This window comes from Plecotus auritus, assembly GCF_963455305.1.
Source record: "Plecotus auritus genome assembly, chromosome: 3".
Classification (NCBI taxonomy): Eukaryota; Metazoa; Chordata; class Mammalia; order Chiroptera; family Vespertilionidae; genus Plecotus; species Plecotus auritus.
The window spans coordinates 217,103,354-217,123,414 of NC_137772.1; the positions used below are offsets into that span (position 1 = coordinate 217,103,354).

A 20,061-nucleotide genomic window follows, 5' to 3' on the forward strand; every position below is an offset into this window, starting at 1 on the left:
TTGAGGAGGCCAAGTCCACTCACCACACACATGGGCCTTGCTCTCCTGTGAGGGGCAACCTCACAGGAGCCACACTTGGGTCCCCAGACAAGGAGGACTGGGGCTTTGGAGTGAGGATTTGCGGTTGAGCGATCCCTCTGCACCAACAGCTCCTCCCCCTTGTTGGAAACTTTGCAGAAAAGTCACCGAGAGATCAAGATAGGTGGGATTCTTCCATTTATTCAAGACCACCCTCCCTGATCCAAACTACTCTCAAACAGAAATGCCCAAACAGGGTCAAATTAAAGCTCTTAACCTCAATGGTAAAGCAACTGGAACTATGTTAGCCACGAAATAATTATCCAATTTACTAACAGAATGCATAGAGCTCCCCAGGCAGCACCAGGCAGCGTGTGTTATCTGACAGTCACACCAGCCAAACTGATTCATCGAGACCTTCAACCAAAGACCATGTCAAAACTCTAAAAGAGGCCCTGGATAACCTCAGGCCTGGAGCTCTGTGACTGCTGTCCATGACAGGCCCTTCAGAACGCAAAAAGGTGATTTTTAGTGATGTTAACTTATCTATATATATAAAAGCCTAAGCGACCAAAAGACCGAATAACTGGTCGCTATGACACGTACTGACCACCAGGGGGCAGATGCTCAACATAGGAGCTGTCCCCTGGTGGTCAGTGTGCTCCCACAGCCAACCTCCCGCAGTCCCTCCCCCCAGCCAGCCAACCTCCCACGGTCCCTCCCCCTGGCCGGCCAGCCCCAATTAGCCCCGATAGCCCCGATCACCAGCCAGGCCGAGGGGCCCCACCCATGCATGAATTCATACACTGGGCCTCTAGTTGTAATATAAGCCAAATGTGATTTTGTGAGTATATTTCACAATGTTGTTCCTAGGTATTTTCTTCTAAATGGGGGCTGGAGAGATGTCCACCTTGGTGATCACGTAGAATGTGGGCCACTCTGGGCAGCACCCTCCTCTGCTAAGGGTGAGCAGCTCGGCCTCCTTCACCCCTTCATACTCACATCATACTGAAGATAACATTTCCCTCACTGTCCCCGCCCCCCCCCCCCCCTTACGTCTCTTAAGTGGCTCCAGAATCCCATCCATCTCTCTCCTCCCTCCTTGCCAGGCCACCCTCAAATCTCACAGGTACAAGGGCTAGACCCCACAGGCAGGTCTTCCCCTCCATCCCTTCCCCACCTCCCAATCTTAGGAGATACCCGCCATGATTAACACCAGCTTCATTTTACAGATGTGGTCACTGAGGCCAGGGAGGGAAAGTGACTTGCTAAGGCCTTTGAGAAGGGACTCAAGCCCAGTGGATCCTGGGTCCAGTTTCTGAGACAAGGACCAGATCAGGACAGACAGGGACAGGCCCAGTGGGGAGCCCAGACGTGACGCCCAGGAGCCTGCCCTGTCCTCTCCAGGTTCCCCATCAGCGGGACCACAGGTGAAAATCCGATTCCACGTGAGTGGAGGGAGCAGAGAGTGGAAGGGCCCCAGGATTTCCGTGTGCTTATCAGAGTTCCTTCTTTCTCAGGGCCCAGAAGTCATCCATGAAATGCTGGTTTGCACCGTTTCAGAGAGGGCCCCACTGCTGGCCTTTCTCGTGACTTGGGGGAAAGCCAAGGGCGTGGCCAGAAGCGCCGCTGCCCAGATAAAGGCAGGCAGACTTCTCAGGACCACCGTGGCCAGATGTATGGCCTTAAATTCCAGTCCCCAGGCTGGATGACCCATGATGTCTGCTGGACGGAGGGAGGGAGTACGTTAGCAAGGACTAGAAGCCAGGATAGCCCACGTGGAAGTATGTGAACAACCGTGAGCATGAAGGTGTTGGTGGTGGTGTCGGTTACCATTTGCCAAAACTACCTGAGGAGCCAGGGGTGCACAAGACCGGTCTATGGATGGTCCCCAACCGTCACAACAACCCTGCCCAGGAAGCGCTATCCCCCCACTTCACAGAGGAGGAAGCTGAGGTCCAGAGAGGATAAGTAATGTGCTCCGGATCAACCTGTCATAATAATTACAGCTCCTCCAGGCACTGTTCTAGGCGCTTGATACACATTCACCCATGCCATCCTTCCTCCAGCCTCAGGAGATGCATATGCTATTCCATCGGCACTGCACAGCTGTGGGCACCGAGGCCCAAGTCACGCTGCTGAGAAGTGGCAGAGCTGCGATGCAAACCCAGGCAACCTGGCTCCAGTGGGCACGGCCCTAACCACAGGCAGCGGCCCCTCCGCGGTGCTAGGATGCACACCCGGGTCTGCATGGGGCAGGGCCTATGATCTTCCAGCTCCGGCGATGCCTCGGGGCTCCATGAGTCTGGACTCTGTCTGCCTGGCACGACTTCCCATTGCTTTCCTACATTTCAGGACTGGTTCTTGCTTCTGACTCAGCTCACCCTTCTCCTCCGAGGGCTTCCCTGACTGCTCTCCAACCAACTGGGACTAAGAGAGCTGCTCTGTGTCCCTGCAGAGCCCTGTGCACCTGCCACTGTTGATTTGGGGGAGGGGCCATGTCTGGCTACAGACTCATTGAGTTAGAGACAGAGCTGGGCACCCGGGGTCAAGGAGAGATGCCAGTACTGCCAAGGTCTGGGAGCCAGACGGGGCGGGGCATTCCTTTCTTCTGGATCAGAAAACACATAGAGCCAAATGAGCGACCTTCCCGCTAGAGACAAAGGAGACCTCACTCAGGCCTAGGACGTATCTGAGGATGCAGAGGAAGGGCCAAACTGAGGGGACACACCAGCCACCTGGAACACCTGAGTAAAGCACTGACAGGTGACAGAGAGGGAGACAGAGACAGAAATACAGAGAGACAGAGACAAAGAGACAGAGGAGAGAGAGAAAGACACACAGAGGAAGAGAAAAAGAGACATACAGAGAGAGAGCCTGGGAGACAGAGAGACAATAAAAGACAGGGATAAACTGAGAGGGACAGAGAAAGAGAGGCAGAAAAATAGAGACACACAGAGGCAAGATCAGAGAGACAGAGAAAGATACAGAGTGAGACAGAAAAAGACAGAGACACACAGAGAGAGAGAGACAGAGAGACAGGAAGACAGAAAGAGAGAGATGGAGAGATACTGAGAGACAAAGAGAGGAGAGAGTTAAAGAGACAGAGAGAGGCATAGAGGGAGGCACACAGAGAGATAGAGATAGAGATAGAGATAGAGATAGAGATAGAGATAGAGATAGAGATAGAGATAGAGATAGAAAGAGAGAGAGAGAGAGAGAGAGAGAGAGAGAGAGAGAGAGGAGGTACCACTGCTGAGACCAGGCTGTGACACTGCAGCCGTCAATCTTATCGTCTCTGTTGCCGGGCCTCCTGCCTGAGCTTCCACAGGGCAGGCGGCCAGCCTGGCGGTGCTTCTAGTGCCCAGGTGCCACCCAATGAGGAACTGAACAGGTTCACCCGGGAGGGCAGGAAGCACAGCTCGTCATCTGCATCTTAAATGTATCACGTCCTGATTTCCCGCCATCGCCCCCACCCCACACTGCGCCTTGCCATCCTCCCATCTCAGCAGATGCCCGCCTCAGGCGGTAAGCTGGAAATGTGGGGAACCCCATGATTCCTCCTGTCCAGCCTCCCACACTTGGGCATCATCATCGACTTCTCTCCATCACAGCCTCCAACCCCGCTACTTCTTCCAACCCCACAGTCGCCACTCGAGTCCAAACCAGCGTCATCTCTCGCCTGGACCAAAGCGGAAGCTCTCCTCGGGCCTCCCTGCCGCCCCATCCGCCCCCCTGACATGGCTGGGCCCTCGCCTGGCTGCCCTTTCCCCAGGTGTCTCCAAGTCAGAATTCCTACTAAACACTGACACCCCCCCGCCCCCCCCCCCACACACACACACATCACCTCTTCGGTGAAGTCTCCCCAGCTCCTGCAAGGGTTTCTCAGGCTGTGGCTGACCCATCACCGGTGCGAATGATTTTGGTGCTCCCTAACCACAGACCGCCTACTTTGGGGGTGGGAGCTTAGCCAGCTGCATGTTTGTGAACCAGCTGATTCTTATACACACTCACATGTGAGAGGGGCCGCCCAGAGAGCAGGCCCTGCAAACCTTACCCTGTGTAATTTCTCCATCAACTCTGCTCCCCCGATTCTTTCCACATGATCTCTGAAAGCATACCCGGTCATATTCCAGGTGAACTGCTTACAGTAAAATTCCTCTCCCTTGACTGTGAGCTACTTGAGGGCAGAGACCATGCCTAAATTATACTTATACTAGAGGCCCAGTGCACGAAATTCATGCAAGTGTAGGCCTTCCCTCCCCCAACTGCCGGCACCAGCTTCCCGCTGGCACGCAGGACCCAGGTTTCTCTCGCAGCCCTGGATTCGTCCAGAAAGGTCGTCCAGAAAGACGTCCGGTATAATTAGCATATTACGCTTTTATTATTATAGATTCGCAGCCCCTCCAGCAGTGTTGCCATCCTTGACTCCTCTTTTCCCTCACATTCTACACCCCATCCATCCATCACCAAGCTCAGATGGCTCTACTCTCAAAAGATTTGATTTTGACCACTTCTCACCTCTTCCTCATTAATGACCTTCGCCCAAACTGCCATCATCTCTCCTCATGGACTCCTGCACTAGTCCACTCACTGGTCCCTCTGCTTCCGCCCTGACCACTGCGGCTCCCTTCCCACACAGCTGCCAGAATGTGTCCTTAAAAAAGAAAATTACATATTTACAAATCACATATTCAAGAAAGCACTGATACCCAGAAGACATAAAAATACTCAAAACTCAACAATTAAAAAAAAACACACAAAAGCAATTTTAAAAATTGGGTATTAGACTTGAACAGATACTTCACCAAAGAAATTACATAAGGGTGGAAAATATACCTGTGAAAGATATTCAACATGGTTAGCCATTAGGGAAATGAAATTTACAACCATGGTGAGATTCCACTAAACCAGTGGTCGGCAAACTCATTAGTCAACAGAGCCAAATATCAACAGTACAACGATTGAAGTTTCTTTTGAGAGCCATATTTTTTAAACTTAAACTTCTTCTAACGCCACTTCTTCAAAATAGACTCGCCCAGGCCGTGGTATTTTGTGGAAGAGCCACACTCAAGGGGCCGAAGAGCCACATGTGGCTCACGAGCCGCAGTTTGCCGACCACTGCACTAAACTATTTAAATGGCTAACATGAAAAATACTGAAAATGCCAAGTGCTGACAAGGAAGCAGAGCAACTAGAATTTTCACACATTGTTGGTGGGAACACAAAATGATATAGCCACACTGAAACTGAGTTTGGCAGTTCTAATAAAGTTAAATGTAAATTTGCCATACGTCCCAGCAATCCCAACTCCTGGCTGTTCACAAATGTTTATAGAAGCTCTATTCATAATCATTAAAAGCTGGAAACAACTCAAGTGTCCTTCAAGGGGTGATGGATAGACACACTGTGGTACATCTATAGAATGGAGTACTAACTAGCCAGCAACAAATGTGAATGTTGATACCCACAACAACATAGATGAATCTCAGAGAGAGTGGGCCAAGGAAAGAAGCTAGTTTCCAAAGTATGATTCTACGGATATGGCACTCTCAGAAAGACCAAATACTAGTGATGAAAGTGACTAGCTGTCAGATGTTAGAAGTGGGGGCTTTGTGACTATAAAGGGGCAACAGAGAGAGGTTTTGGGGTGATGGAACCATTCTGTGTCCTCATTGTGGTGTTGGTACTCCCATGAATCTATACATTTGTTAAAAGTCATAGAACTGCCCTAACCGGTTTGGCTCAGTGGATAGAGCGTCGGCCTGTGGACTGAAGGGTCCCAGCTTCGATTCCGGTCAAGGGCATGTACCTTGGTTGCAGGCACATCCCCAGTAGGGAGTGTGCAGGAGGCAGCTGATCGATGTTTCTCTCTCATCGATGTTTCTAACTCTCTATCCCTCCCCCTTCCTCTCTGTAAAAAATCAATAAAATATATATTTTTAAAAAAAGTCATAGAACTGAACACCAAAACAAAGTCAATTTTATCCCATGGCAATTTAAAAAAAAATCAAATTAAAAGAATAAGCCAAATTATGTAAGCTCTTTCCTCAAAGCCTCCAACTTAGAACAGACTCCAAACGTCTCCCCACAGCCCAGGAGTTCCCACCAGACCTGGTTCCAGGTACCTTTCTAGTCACATTTCAAAATCTTCCTTCTTGTGCCTCTCTGCCTACCCCAAGGCTCACTTGCTGCTCCCTCTGCCTGAAATTCTTTTCCACTGATATTTCCAAAACCCCTTCCCAAACTTCCTTCGTGCTTCCGCTGAAATATGGACTCCTCAGAGAAACCTTTTTTAACTGACTTTCCTATAATGGCATCTTCCTATGCCTTGTGCTATTTCATTTTCCTTCATGACACTCACTACTAACTGACCTCACACAACGTACCTGGTCTATGGCTACTTTCTATTTCCCCTCCAGAACACAGATCCATGAGGACAGGGACCCTCTCGGTACTCTTAGGGGTACATCCCCTGCCCCTGGACACGGCCTTTCACAGGGTAAGGACTCCCATAAATATCTGTTAAAGGGAGTCAGGAGAAAACCCCAGGGATGAGCAGTCGGTGATGACATTCCCAAGGCTCTGAGCTCAGAGCCATACTTTGGCTTCTTGGTAGCACCTCTCAAACCGCCTGCCCACTTGGTCCCCGAAGAGCAGCCCCAGGCCAGAATGTTTAATTTGCTATTGGTGCTTTAAAAATGGATTCAGTTCCACATCTGCCCTCTAAGTGCTGCTTTTCCCAGTGCTGGGTTAGGGAACTGGCAGGAGGATGAGCTGGGAAGGGGTGGCAGACCCCATCGTTCATACGAGACACAGAGAGAACCTGTCCCTGAGGAAATTGGGAACTCCCTGCTTATAACCAAATTCTGAAAAATAAAATTAAACAGAACTTTTTTATTTATGTCTTTTGGAGGGTTGCAAGAGAGAAGTAGCATCATCGTTTGTCTCCGAGTTACCTGTGAAATAAAGGTCAGAGGTTCTTGCTAGCAAGCAGCCTCTCCCAGGTACTCGGCTCCCTTTGCCCCTCCCCACTTACGGTCCTTCAGTTTACACCCTGAGGCAGACATGCTCGCACTTGGATCAGCAATTACTCCAGGATCAGGGACCCAAAGGCCCCTGCAAATGCATTCTTGGGGTAATCCATGCGAGGGTTACTGAGGGTTGGTGGGATGCTATGGAGAAGTGCCCCTAACCTGGGCAAGGAAGTTTGAGGTGAGATAGAAGACAGAAAAAAAAATGGGGGGGAAAAAACCTAACCTCTGCGTCTCTACAACCCTTTTCCAAGGTGAGCGAATACACTAGCACGTACAGAACACCTACTCTAAATGTTCCAGATTCTCTCCAAAGGTCCTCATTTAGTCCTCCACCCACCCTTCCAGGTAGGTTCTACTGATCCCACTTTCATAAATGAAAAAGCCAAGCACAGAGAGGTGAGGTGGCATGCCCAAGGTCACACAGTGATAAGGCACGTCTGGTCTTTTAAACTCGGGTGTGTGTAGCTTCCAACCCCATTCCTTTTCCCCTTCGGATTTTAGCAGCAATATTCAGGGGCATGAGGGTGAGCCCCGGCCAGAGGGACCAGAGGACCTGCCAACCTCAAATAGGAAATGCCAACCGGGACACAGGTGACCGGCTCTTCTGTAAAACTTTGCAAAGACCAGCACAGACAAGTCGGCTACAGCAAGATGCTGACCACCTTCCAGTAAGCGCGTCCTGAGAATCTACTCTGTAACAGTTCCTTCGCTCAGGGCTCCCACATAACTCTGTCCTTTCATTCTCCTCACCACTAAAAACCCTGTGAACACGTGTGAAGGCATCCAAGCAGAATGGTCTAGTAAACCCTGCAAGCAAGCAAGGACACCTGAGAATCCCCTACCCTCCACTCCATGCCAGTTAGAAATGCTACAGCTGCCTTAAAGACAGCACAGTGTGAAGACCCAGACCACTGCAAATAGACTTTCTTTTGCTCTTTCCCTTTTAAAAACCACTGTTCAGGGTGGCATCCCCCAAAATCATGTATAATGCAATTTGGGGGCAATTAAACTATTTTCACGGGTATTTTTGGCGTTGGATGATTTTCACATTATACTACAGCTTTGGAACCTAAAGAAGGAGCAGGCCACAGCTTGGCAAGGCCCCAGGCCTCCTGGCATTTACTCCTTTTTGACAGATAATCAAGAAATCTTAGGTCTAGACAGGATGCTCAGGGGTCCCAAGTGCTGCATATCGGATGACAGGCGCACGGAAGGTAGAACCTTCCCACGGGACAGCTCCCACCACCTGCACACTCTTCCTCAAATTGCCTGCTTTCTGCTCCCCTCCAACTCTACCCATTGCCACTGGCTTTGCTCTCCCACCCCGCAGAATAATTATAACTCCTCTTTCCTTTGATGCTCATTTGAATACTTGAAGCCTGATATCAGGATGATTCTTTCTTAACATTACAGGGGTCAAGAAAAAGGTGGAGAATCTGCACTGTGCTTTTTAAAAATATATATTTTTTTAATTGATTTCAGAGAGGAAGGGAGAGGGAGAGAGATACAGAAACATCAATGATGAGAGAGAATCACTGATTGGCTGCCTCCTGCATGCTCCCCCACTGGGGATGAAGCCCGAAACCAAAACCAGGCATATGCCCTGAATGGGACTCGAACCTGGACCTCCTGGTTCACAGGTCAATGTTCAACCACTGAACCACTCCGGCTGGGCTGCACCGTGCTTTTGGATGATGACTGGATGTTTTTCCTTTCTGGATGGACATCGCTTGCACATCCATGACAGTGACAGCCACCTCCCCAGGAGGCAGCTCCACAGATGGGTTAAGTTCCACGTTTTGTTGGCTGTGCAGCTTTGTTGGGAAGACAAAGAACAGAGACCACATGTCATGTGGAAGTGTTCTTACAGTGGGATAAATTAAGTGCCAGGCACACACAGGGGGAACGGGTGGGGCCTCAGCCCACCCACTGGGAAAGCCTGCTGACCTGTGAGCTTGACCCTCATGAAACACAGCTTACATCAGAGGCCCCTCAAGGAGACTCTAGATCTCAGAGTCAACTTGCTTACCACCTGCTGTCATGCCCAGACGCCTGCCAAATGCCAGGTGTCCAGTAGCTAGCTGTCCAACGAGTCTTACTCTAATCCTCTGGCACTTCGAAGGGGGCCTGAAGGTGAGAATAACTAAATCAAATGATCCCAAAGCTCTCAGATGAAGGTTTTCAAAAAAACTTGTTAACAACAATACAACTTCAAACACCTAAGACCAGGAATCGTGGTCCCCAACCCCTGCGGTCTATCAGCTCCCTGCGTGACATGGAACAGGTCACCTAACTTTCTGGGACCTCCTTTTTCTCAGTGATACACTGAGGGGCCTGGAAGGTCCCTTTCGGACCCAGGGTTCCCTAATCCTCTTTGTCTCTGACAGTAAACTGGATAATCCACAATAATCTGGCTGAACTCATCAATCCTCCAATCGGTGCGTGATTTCCAGTAGAAAGAAGAGCACAAAGGAAGCACAGGGAGATAAGATTCCAGCTCCAGCCCTTCCATCATCCTGCCGTGTGCCGCCAGCCCAGCGCATGCTCCTGCACCGGTTTAAATACCAGTCTCCACATTTACTGAGCGATGATCGCGGGCAAGTCACCGAATCTCCTTCAGCCTTGCTATGCACCTCTGTAGAGTCAGGTTAATCCCACCTAATCCCAGGGCTCCTGAGAGGGTGAAGTCCATTAAAATGTGTACAAGCACCCAGCACCCACAGGACACACGCTGCACGTCCCCCTTATTCATTTCGTTACCCACTCAACCCACTTAATCAGCAGCCTCAGTTTCCAAAGGCTTTTGCAGCCCAAAACAGACAGAGCTACAGGGACTCTAAAAGCCAGCTGGTCCAACTCCCTCCTACCTCTGTGATTGACAAAGGAGGCTTGAAGGGGCTCGGTGACCTGCCCAAGGACCCGCATGCTCTTCAGCAGCGAAGCCTGACCCAGAACGTTCATATGAGACACAGAGAGAACCTGTCCCTGAGGAAATTGGGAACTCCCTGCTTATAACCAAATTCTGAAAAATAAAATTAAACAGAACTTTTTTATTTATGTCTTTTGGAGGGTTGCAAGAGAGAAGTAGCATCATCGTTTGTCTCCGAGTTACCTGTGAAATAAAGGTCAGAGGTTCTTGCTAGCAAGCAGCCTCTCCCAGGTACTCGGCTCCCTTGGCCCCTCCCCACTTACGGTCCTTCAGTTTACACCCTGAGGCAGACATGCTGGCACTAGGATCAGCAATTACTCCAGGATCAGGGACCCGAAGGCCCCTGCAACGGCATGATCAAAGCCCCTGGGACCATTCAGGTGTTTCTGCGGGAAGCTCAGGCCAGAGTCTACCCAGGGCGGCCCTGCTGCACGGGAGCACTGAAGGGGGAGCCCAGACAATGTGAGGAGGGGCCTGGGGGGCACTCCCTCCCATTCCAGCAAAGCCCACCGGTCAGGGAGCATTTGCCAGAGAGCCACAAGAGCATGCCTGCTCCTGGCTCCTGTCAGCACGCTCCCTGCAGGTGTCTCCCAGAGCGCAGAGAGCCCCAGCCCAAGCCTCACCTGGTGCCCTGGAGCAAACAGGCCCAGAGCGGGAGACCACGGTGCCCGAGCTCCCACCGCATGCCTGGGCAGCCAGGGGATGCAGCCAGCACCTGACCTTCCTCCTGGAGCTATTTCCTTCCAACTGCCCCCAGGCTCCCCTCTGCCAGGCCCCCTCCCTCTTCCAAAACCCTATGCTCACCTCCAGTCTGAGGGTCCCACCAGGTTAAACAGCGCTCAGAAGCAGGTGACAGTTTAGCAACTCATCCGGGAGGACCTCTGTAAGGCCGGAGCAGCTGGGCCCTGCCTGTCCCCAGCGGCAAGGAGAGACCGCAGTGCCCAACTTTGCAAGGGCTCTCTCTTCCCTGAGCGATCCTCCTCTTCCCCCCTTCTCCTCCCCCTCCGGGTCCTCCTCCGTAGTACTATGGAGACACGTGCTCTGCTTGGGGGGAGGCGAGGAGGAAAGTGCAGCTGTGTATTGGAAGGAGGTAGGCAACAAATCTGCTGCCCTGTTATATACACTCACACCTAGCAGGCGAGGAATGGGGAAAATAGCTCTATCTGCTGCCACAGAATTATTAACCCGTGCACTCCAGCTCTGCTCCTCACACAGCTGAAGCCAGAGAAACAATACACTTAACCAATGGAGTGCCAGCCAGAGACATTACATCACCAGCCAGCATCGTCATTGGCTAACATTCCTAGAACCCAGTCTGCTTCTAGGTGCTTAACCCTTTCACGCTTGCCATAGCAGAGACTCAAGTATTTGGTCTAAACGAAGATTCCTAGACCTTGCTTTTATCAGAATCATCTGAGGTGCTTTCTAAACATACAGATCACTCACATTCTTCAGGGGGAGCAGGATTCCTGTATTTTAAATAGTGTGCAGAGTGTGGGGGACCACTGGTCTATGAAACTCTTCCTCTCCAAAAGGTAAATGAGGTAACATTTTTCTGAGCATGTATGAGGACCTCCTGCCCAGTACTTTACAGTATCATCTCATTTATTTCCTACACGGAGCAGTAGACGTTATTGGCTCCATTTCACAGGTATGAAAAGTAAGGCTCAGAGAGAATAAGTCCCTTGTTCATGGTTCTGGAAGCCAGGCTGTCTGCATCCTAACTGGCTACCCCATCGGAAGCTTCCACGTGAAATCAAACCTAGCCATTTTTCTACCTATTGCCTTCAGGGTTACGGGAAGGATAGACCCTCCCGATGAGTTGTAAAATGCCAGTGGCCTGCGAAGAACTGGGGGTGAAGAGGATGAATTCCCACAGGAGGGAGTCAGGGATCACGAACCCTCCGGAGAATCATTCTCTTTCTCAGGCTCAATCCTTCTGCTGCAAATCTCAACTTAGCTGTCACTTTCTCTAGGAAGCATCCACTCACCCCCAAACCCAGGATAGGTGCCCCTGTTCCAGGCTCCTGAGGTCCCTGTATCTGTTGGCTGCAGCTGCTTATTTACCTGGTACACCCCACAAGGTTAGAGCCATTTCCACCTTCTCTACCAGCATCTGCCCAGAACATTGCCTGCCACATATGAGGACTCAACCAGGACTATAGGAGGCAGGTGGGGAGGGAGAGGGGACGGGGGAAGGAAGAGGGAAGAAGAAGGGGGAAGGAGGGAGGGAGAAAGGAAGGGAGAAAGAAAGAGAGAGAGGGAGGGAGGGAGGGAGGGAGGGAGGGAGGGAGGAAGGAAAGGTCTTTACTGAAGTTCGAAATGGCATCATGCTGAGATGGGAAAGGTAAAGGCCTGGAAGCCAGGGACCCCATATGAATAAATGACGGACCTTGGGCAAGTTCATTTTGGGGTTGTCTGAAAATGAGGACAACAGCATCTTCCTCATGTGTTTACATGAAAGAATGGCCCAGGCTTGCATGTGCTCCTCTACATTCTCTCTCCCTAGGTCTCATGCATTTTGTTGGCTGACTTCTGATGGCTGACAAGTCCCACGTTTGTCTCTCCAGCCCAGACTCCGCCCACCTCAGGTTCCATGTCGAGATCTTGAGCATCTCCAAGAAAGCATTTGAATTTTCTCCCCTAACTCCAACTTGCTCCTAACCCAGTCTCCTCCACTCTGTGATTGGTGCTCCCCTCCACCCAATCTTTTTTTTTTTTTAATAATTGAGGTAACGTTCATATATATAACATAAAAGTAACCATTTTAAAGTTAATACTTCATAATGTGTGCAACACCACATCTATCTGATTCTAAACATTTTCATCACCTCAACAAGGGTAAGGGGAACCCACTTACCCTTTAAGCAGTTATTCTATCTATAATAATAAAAGCGTAATGTGCTAATTCAGTGGTCAGCAAACTGCGGCTCGCAAGCCACATGCGGCTCTTTGGCCCCTTGAGTGTGGCTCTTCCACAAAATACCACGGCCTGGGCAAGTCTATTTTGAAGAAGTGGCATTAGAAGAAGTTGAAGTTTAAAAAATGTGGCTCTCAAAAGAAATTTCAATTGTTGTACTGTTGATATTTGGCTCTGTTGACTAATGAGTTTGCCGACCACTGTGCTAATTAGACCGGACAGCTGAACGACCTTCCAGACGACCTTCCAGACAAAGCGGGGGCTGCGAGGGTTGAGGCAAGTTGCCATGGCTGTGAGGGCTGAGCCCCTTACATGAATTTCCTGCATTGGCCTCTAGTATATATATAAAACCCTAAGCGACCAAACGACCAAACTACCGAATGACAGGTTGACTGGTCACTGTGACGTGCACTGACCACCAGGGGACAGACACTCAACGCACAGGATGGGGCTCCCTCCTGTCTGGATCGGGCCTGGGGGTATCAGGCCAAAACCGGCTATCCAACATTCTCTGAGGGGTCCCGGATTGCGAGAGGGCGCAGGCCAGGCCAAGGGACCCCACCAGTGCACGAATCTGTACACCGGGCCGCTAGTCCTATATAATAAAAGGCTAATGTGCAAATTGTCCCCACGGGAGTTTGACTGCTTGCTATGGTCAAACGTGTGCTGACCACCAGGGGGCAGTGCGGAATGAAGGAAGGCCCCAATTGGCCCTGATCGCCGGCCAGGCCTAGGGACCTACTCGTACACAAATTTCATGCACTGGGCCTCTAGTTTCACATAAAGGGAATTCAAACACTATCTGACATTTTGTGACTGGCTTCTTTCACTTAGAATGTTTTCGAGGTTCAGTTGTAGCATGTATCAGCACTTCATTCCTTTTTACGGCTAATATTCCATTGTGAGTTTGTACCACACCCTGTTTATCCATTCATTTGTTGATGGACATTTGGCATCCACCCAATCTTAAACCAAAATGGTTTAAGGACAGTCCTCGATCCTTCCCTTTACTCTATTCCCCAAGTCTAATGTATCAAGTCCTATACATTTGACATTCAAACTGTAGCTCCAACCCTACTTTACTCCAATACCATTGCTACGGTGCAGCCAGGACGCCAACATCTCTCACCTAACTGCAAATCTGTGACAAGATCCCGTTCTTCTCTCCACTCCACTCTTTGCCTGGTAACTGTATAAACCAGCTCATCCATTCACCTCTCCTCCACGGAGCTTGTCTCCTAGAAGCACGACAGACAGCAAACAAATACTACAACACCAGGTCATTACTAGGCTTAAAATATTCCAAAGATTTTTCACTGCCGTTTGAGGAGAATCCAAGCTCAGCATGGCCTTCCAAGGCCCCATCTACTTCTCCAAACTCCTCTCAGGCTGCTCCCCAGTCACGCTGAGCTCTAGTCCTCCACCTCGCGGTCCTTGAGCAAGCTGTTCTCTCTGCCTCTTGGTCTTGGCATCGCTGCATCAATCTTGTCCCTCTGATCTCTGTAAATATCACTCCTCAGACTGACCTTCCCCAGCCGCTCTGTTAAAGCAGACTCACCCTTCATCCATTTCAGTCATTCAATAAATCTGTGCTAAGCATTGTGCTGGGCTCTCAGGATAAAGCAATGTCTGAACTCCTGGAGCCTTCAGACTAGGGGGGAGGACCAACAAATGGATGGACAAGTGCCATGAAGGGAGAGTAAAAGGGAGGGGACCTGCTTTACACAGGATGGTCCAAAAGGCCTTCTGAGGAGGTTAGATTGAAACTGGGGGATGGGAGGGGCTCAGCTGGGAAGAGGTTCTATAACTATCTCATCCTGGCTGCGCAATGCAATGTTGCCTCCTTCATGGTTTGCTTTAGAAGAAGCAAAGCATTTCACGTCCATCTCCACTCACAGACTGTATAGTATTTCCAGCACCTAGGATAGCACCCACCACGTAGGCGGCACTCAGTACTCATTGATTCAATGGATAATCGGATAAAAATGAACGAGTTAATAAATCCACCAATGAAGTCACTTCAAGAAGCATAACAAGTCATATTGTTTTGATATTTGTTGCTGTTGATACTGGTTTATTGCCAAAAGACTGCTCTTTTGGGTTTTGGAAAACTGGGCTGCCTGTAAAATGAGAATGAAAGCACCTAACTTGGAGGATTACTGGATCACTGGAGAGAATGAACAGACATAACAGGCACTCAATAACAGGCAGCAGCAGTCACTGTGGCTAGTATTACTAAAGGTTCTTTCTTTACAAAAGCTGATGTATTCAATTAAACGCCAAAATCCATTTTCAGACGCAGTCACGAACATTGGTGAGAAAAATGAACACTTAAAAAAATGCTTGTGCTCTGTGCCGGGCACAGTGCAAAGCACTTCGTCACTTATCTCATCTACTTCCCAGCCCATCCTTCCAACTGCCTGCCTGGTACAGCTCTCAGCCCCACCTGCGGCCACGTGCTCCTTACTCCCCCAGCTGCAGGCAATGCCGTTTCACAGCTCACAGCTGAGTCTGCCTTCAGCATCGTCCTGCCGAAGGGGCACCCGAGGGTATGCCCCTCTCTGGGGATAGCCTGCACGCCCTGGCTGCTCAACCTGGGGCTGCAAAGGCCTGGCCCATGCCCCAGGGGTCAATGGATTCCATCACAGATCAATTTCCCGCTCCTCCACCCCAGAGTAAGACCACTCCCCAAGAATCCCCCCCACACAGATCTCAGCCTCTGAGTCTTTTTTTCAGGGAACCAGACCTATGGCAGGTGGGTATGATGCTTTCCTTTGACATCAGAAAACTGAGGTTCAGAATGGTTAATCGTGTCCCCCCGGCGCCCAGCTAAAGTGACTTTCCGGTCTGACTCCCCAGCAGACCTTGCTTGTTACTACAGCCTCTGAGGCTGAGACCGCGTCTCTGTGAGACAGCAAGAGGAGGCAGGAAGGGAAGGCCAGCAGGTAGGAAAACGGGAGCAGGGGTGCCCTTCACGCTCCTGCAGAGGCCATCCCTGATGACAGAGGCGAGGTCACAGCTTCCAGAAACAACATGAAAATGACCTGCAGAAGCAGGCATCACATGGACACCATCTCCCCGCTCTAATGAATCCATGGCTAGAAGGCAGGGCGGTGTGGGGGGAGAATTCCTGGGCACATGGGGCTTCCTTAAGGGGCCAGAGTATTTGCAGCCACATCCCCCAAGGGTAGCTACAACTAACCAGCTTTCTCCTGCTCCAGTCTCCATCGATTTTCCACAGAGCTGCCACAGTGACTGGGTCACTGCATAATTTTCCCACTGCCCTCCCTCATCCCCGGACAAAATTCTAAATAGTCTAAGGCCACTTTTTAAGGCCCGTACATGCTTTTGCCCCCTGTGGTGTTGACAGCTAATTTCCTACCCCAAATATGCTCCCATCTTACTTGATTGTCTGACTTAGGATTATCTGGGTATTGAGCTTTTCACTTTCTTTATCTTTGCAAAGAAAATCTATCTGGACTCCCTGCCATCCCATCCACTCCCAACACACGCAGCTTCCAGCCAGGCAAATGCTCCTCTAATGCCCACGCAATAGTCACCTCCTCCGTGAAGCCTTCCTGGCTTGCTCACGGTCCTCCTCTATACCTCAGTTCCCTGTATTACAGTGCACTGTAACTGCTCCTCCTCTTGTCCTTCTTGGCCCCAGGAGCTCCTCCAAGGCCCTTCTTCGCACCTAGGGCTTACTTAGCACAGGGTCTGGCCCACAATAGGAGCCCAATAAATGCTGAATAAATACACGGGGCGCTTGGTCAGGGAAGCAAGCGCTTTGAGAGGTTTTTCCTGCGCCCCAGGATGACTAGGAATAGGAAACAGCATGACAAATCTGACCCCGAGCCCCAGGGCAACAGGCCTGAAGACCTAGGCAGAGCAGAGGGACCCGTCGCCGCGGCCCCCGATTCCCCGCAAGCTCTTCCCCGGGCCCCGGCGCGGGGTGCAGATAATGCCGCTACCCAGAGATGCTCTGGCTCCCGGCCTCTCAGGCATTCCCTGCACTTAGACTGGTCGGTCCTAGGGTCGGGGGCCAGGCCGGGCAGCAGCAGCCTCGGGAGGAAGCGTGGCGCGGCGGCTCTCGCCTCGCTCCCGGGCCCCGCCGCGCGTCCGCATCCCGCGGGCATAGAGCCGGAGCGCCCGGGGACGCCGCCAGGCGAAAGGACGCCGCCAGTAGTCCCGGCTGGGGTTTGGGGGTGGGGGGGAACTCCCCGCTGCCAGACACCCTACAAAGTCTACTTCGCTGCAGCGCTCTGCTTACCCTGGGAGCTGCCTGGAACGCGGAGCCCGCGGGTGTCCAGGCCGCTGCGCCCGCCTGCAGGTCCTCTCCAGGTGCTGGAGCTCAGCCTCCGCACCCCTCGGCGCGGGAGCGTCTCCCCGCGGCGGCCTGGCCTCCCCGCGCCGCGTAGCCCCATTGGCCCCGGCACCCAGGCCCCGCCCCCTCCGGCCCCGCCCCCTGATAGCCCGTCTCTCCGCACCCGGGCTCCTGACTTCTCCACGCAGGGAAAGTTGCGACTCCAGACTCAGTTTTCACCTGGCTCAGGCAGCCGGGTGAGGTCATAATTCTCCTCCCAAGAGCGTCTAGGCGCCCCCTGGGGAGTGCGAAGAGTGCAGTGTCCTTGGAAGCCGGCTTTGAGCAAGTCTCAGATGTGTGCTGGGCACTTAGCACCAGGCATGCAACAGGGAACAAGACAAAGTCTACGGATCGCCCTCATGGAGTTTGCATGGGGTGGGGGTGGGGCAGGCGACATGCAAATACACAAAGAACATACTGTCGGCTTGTTAGGAGCATTATGGGGCGGGGGGGGGGGGGTGCGGGGGTGATTATAAATAAGAAAGGTGCCTAGGGATGCTATAAATAGGATGGTCTCCAAGGTCCCTTTGCACTAGAAGGATAAATGCCATCCCTTCGCTGACAGGTGCAGTAAATGCAGGTGGTTCCGAGGCTGGAACTAGAGAAGGGGATGGATGAGTGTGGTGACCAAGGGGAAAATGAGCTAGGTCAGAACGGTAACCGGAGGGAACTCTCCTAGGACCCTGTGGGCCAGCGTGAGGAACTTCAGTTCTGTTGTAAGGACACAAATAAGCCGTTGAAGGGTTGGAAGGGGTTGAGGATGGTGGTAAAAGACCCTTTTGGCTGTTATATGCAGACTGGATTGGGAGAGAAAGACTGTAAGCAGGGAGACCTTATCTGCTCAGGCTGCCATAACAAATACCACAGACTGGGTGGCTTGAACAATAGCTGTGTGTTTTTTCATAGTCCTGGAGGCTGCGAGTGTAAGATCAAGGTGCCAGCACAGTCAGTTTCTGGTGAGGACCCTCTTTCTGGCCTGCAGATTGCTATTGCCTTTCCCTGTGTCCTCACCTGGCAGAGAGAGAAAGAGAGCAAGCTCTCTATCTCCTCTTCGAAGGTCCACACCCTCATGACCTCATCTAAACCTAATTACCATCAAAAGCCCGCTCTCCAAATACCATCACACATCCTGTATAATAAAAGAGTAATATGCAAATCAACCGAACAGTGGAAGGACCGGTCGCTATGACGTGCACTGACCACCAGGGGGCAGATGCTCAACACAGGAGCTGTCCCCTGGTGGTCAGTGCGCTCCCACAGGGGAAGCCCCGCTCAACCAGAAGCCGGGCTGACGGCTGGCAAGCACAGTGGCAGTGGCCAGAGCCTCTCCCGTCTCTGCAACAGCGCTAAGGATGTCCAACTGACGGCTTAGGCCCGCTCCCAGCCCGTCGGTCAGACATCCCCGGAGGGCTCCCAGGCTGGGCTGAGGGACCCCTCTCCCCTGAGTGCACGAATGTAGTGCACTGGGCCTCTAGTGTTGTGCATATTGGGGAAACATCATTCAATCCATAGCAGGAGACTATTCCAGAAGTCCAGAGATGATGGTGACCTAGGCCAAGGTGCTGGCAACAGGGATGGGGAAAGTGGACCAATTGAAATATATTTTGAGAGCATCATAGAAAGTTTGATGATGGGTTGGATTTAGGGCATGAATGAAGAAAGACTCCTAGGTGTTTAGCTTGAGCCACCCATGGGATAATGGCACTATGACCAACATGGGGAAGACAAGAGAGGAACAGGTTGGAGGCAGAGAGAAATAAAAGGTTCCATTGCAGACATTTAAGAGCCCTACTTGACATCCTACAACAACAAATTGGTTTGTCTATACAGAATTCTCCCAATAACCTGATGATGAAAATATACTCTCACTCTCCCCGTATTACAGATGGGGAAATGAAGACACGGAAAGATCAAGCAACTTGCTCCATCTAGGCGTTGGTTTGCAACCTGGGGGTGGCGTTGGGGGTGTCAAAACTGGTCCCATCCACGGGGCAAGGAAAGATGGAGGAGAGAGGCATCACTCCAGATTGGTAGGTGGCAGGTTTAATAAGCAGGGAACTTATATATGAGGCTTGTCTTGGGCAGCCAAAGATAGGCCTCCACACCTGCCCTCCAGAATCTTAGCAGTTTATGTCGAGGCCTTAGTTAAATGGTTTCAGTCACAACAACACAGTGATGTGTTGTTGAGACTCAGTCCAGATGGTCTCAACAACACATTCCTCTCTGGAGGTCTCGCCTTTGAAACTGCCTCATCTATGGGAACAGTGGGTGGAATATACATCCCCAGGACAGGGGAGGAGCTTTCAATTGCCCAAGTTCAGCTCTCCGGTCAACTACTGGCCTGACCTCTTGATGTCATCCTCCAACAGTGGGTGGCTGGATACCCAGAGCTCAGGGGAGAGTCTGCGGCCAGGGATACGCACTGGGGAGTGCCCTGACCTGGGATTGTACAAGACTGGCTGGAGAAAGCTGTAGTGCAAGGAGGAGAGGCAAGGACTGAGCCCTTGGAAAGATTTCTTCCAACATCTCCACTTACTGCCTGACCTTCGCAAGTGACCTCAGTCACTAAGAGGGAATGAACCCAAGTTCAGTGACTAGGAGGGAGGAAGACTAGCTCAGGGATGGAAAACTTGGGGACAGGCAATAAGGAAGCAAGTGAGGTTGGCAGGGTGTGGTAGAACAGGGCGGGGTGTGCACACCTGCCTAAGGGGGCAATGGATTCAGCAACAACTGATTTTTGCCAAATGGGAATATGGACCCTGAGTTCCCAGAGGATCTCATTTGTATTAAAGTG

At 51.3% G+C, this 20,061-nt stretch overlaps 1 protein-coding gene across 2 annotated transcripts in view; it reads right to left on the minus strand.

Annotated features, from left to right (window-relative positions):
- SYN3 (synapsin III) overlaps positions 1-17,306 on the minus strand; it is a 391,487-nt gene extending 374,181 nt beyond the window's left edge. Inside the window, exon 1 of one of the 2 annotated variants that reach the window (XM_080662983.1) lies at positions 17,175-17,306. The gene's annotated coding sequence lies outside the window, so the exon portion shown is untranslated. Of the gene's footprint in view, positions 1-10,788; positions 11,174-17,174 lie in introns of those variants that run through there. The other variant, XM_080662984.1, reaches the window with a different exon arrangement.
- Between the last annotated feature and the right edge of the window lie 2,755 nt (positions 17,307-20,061).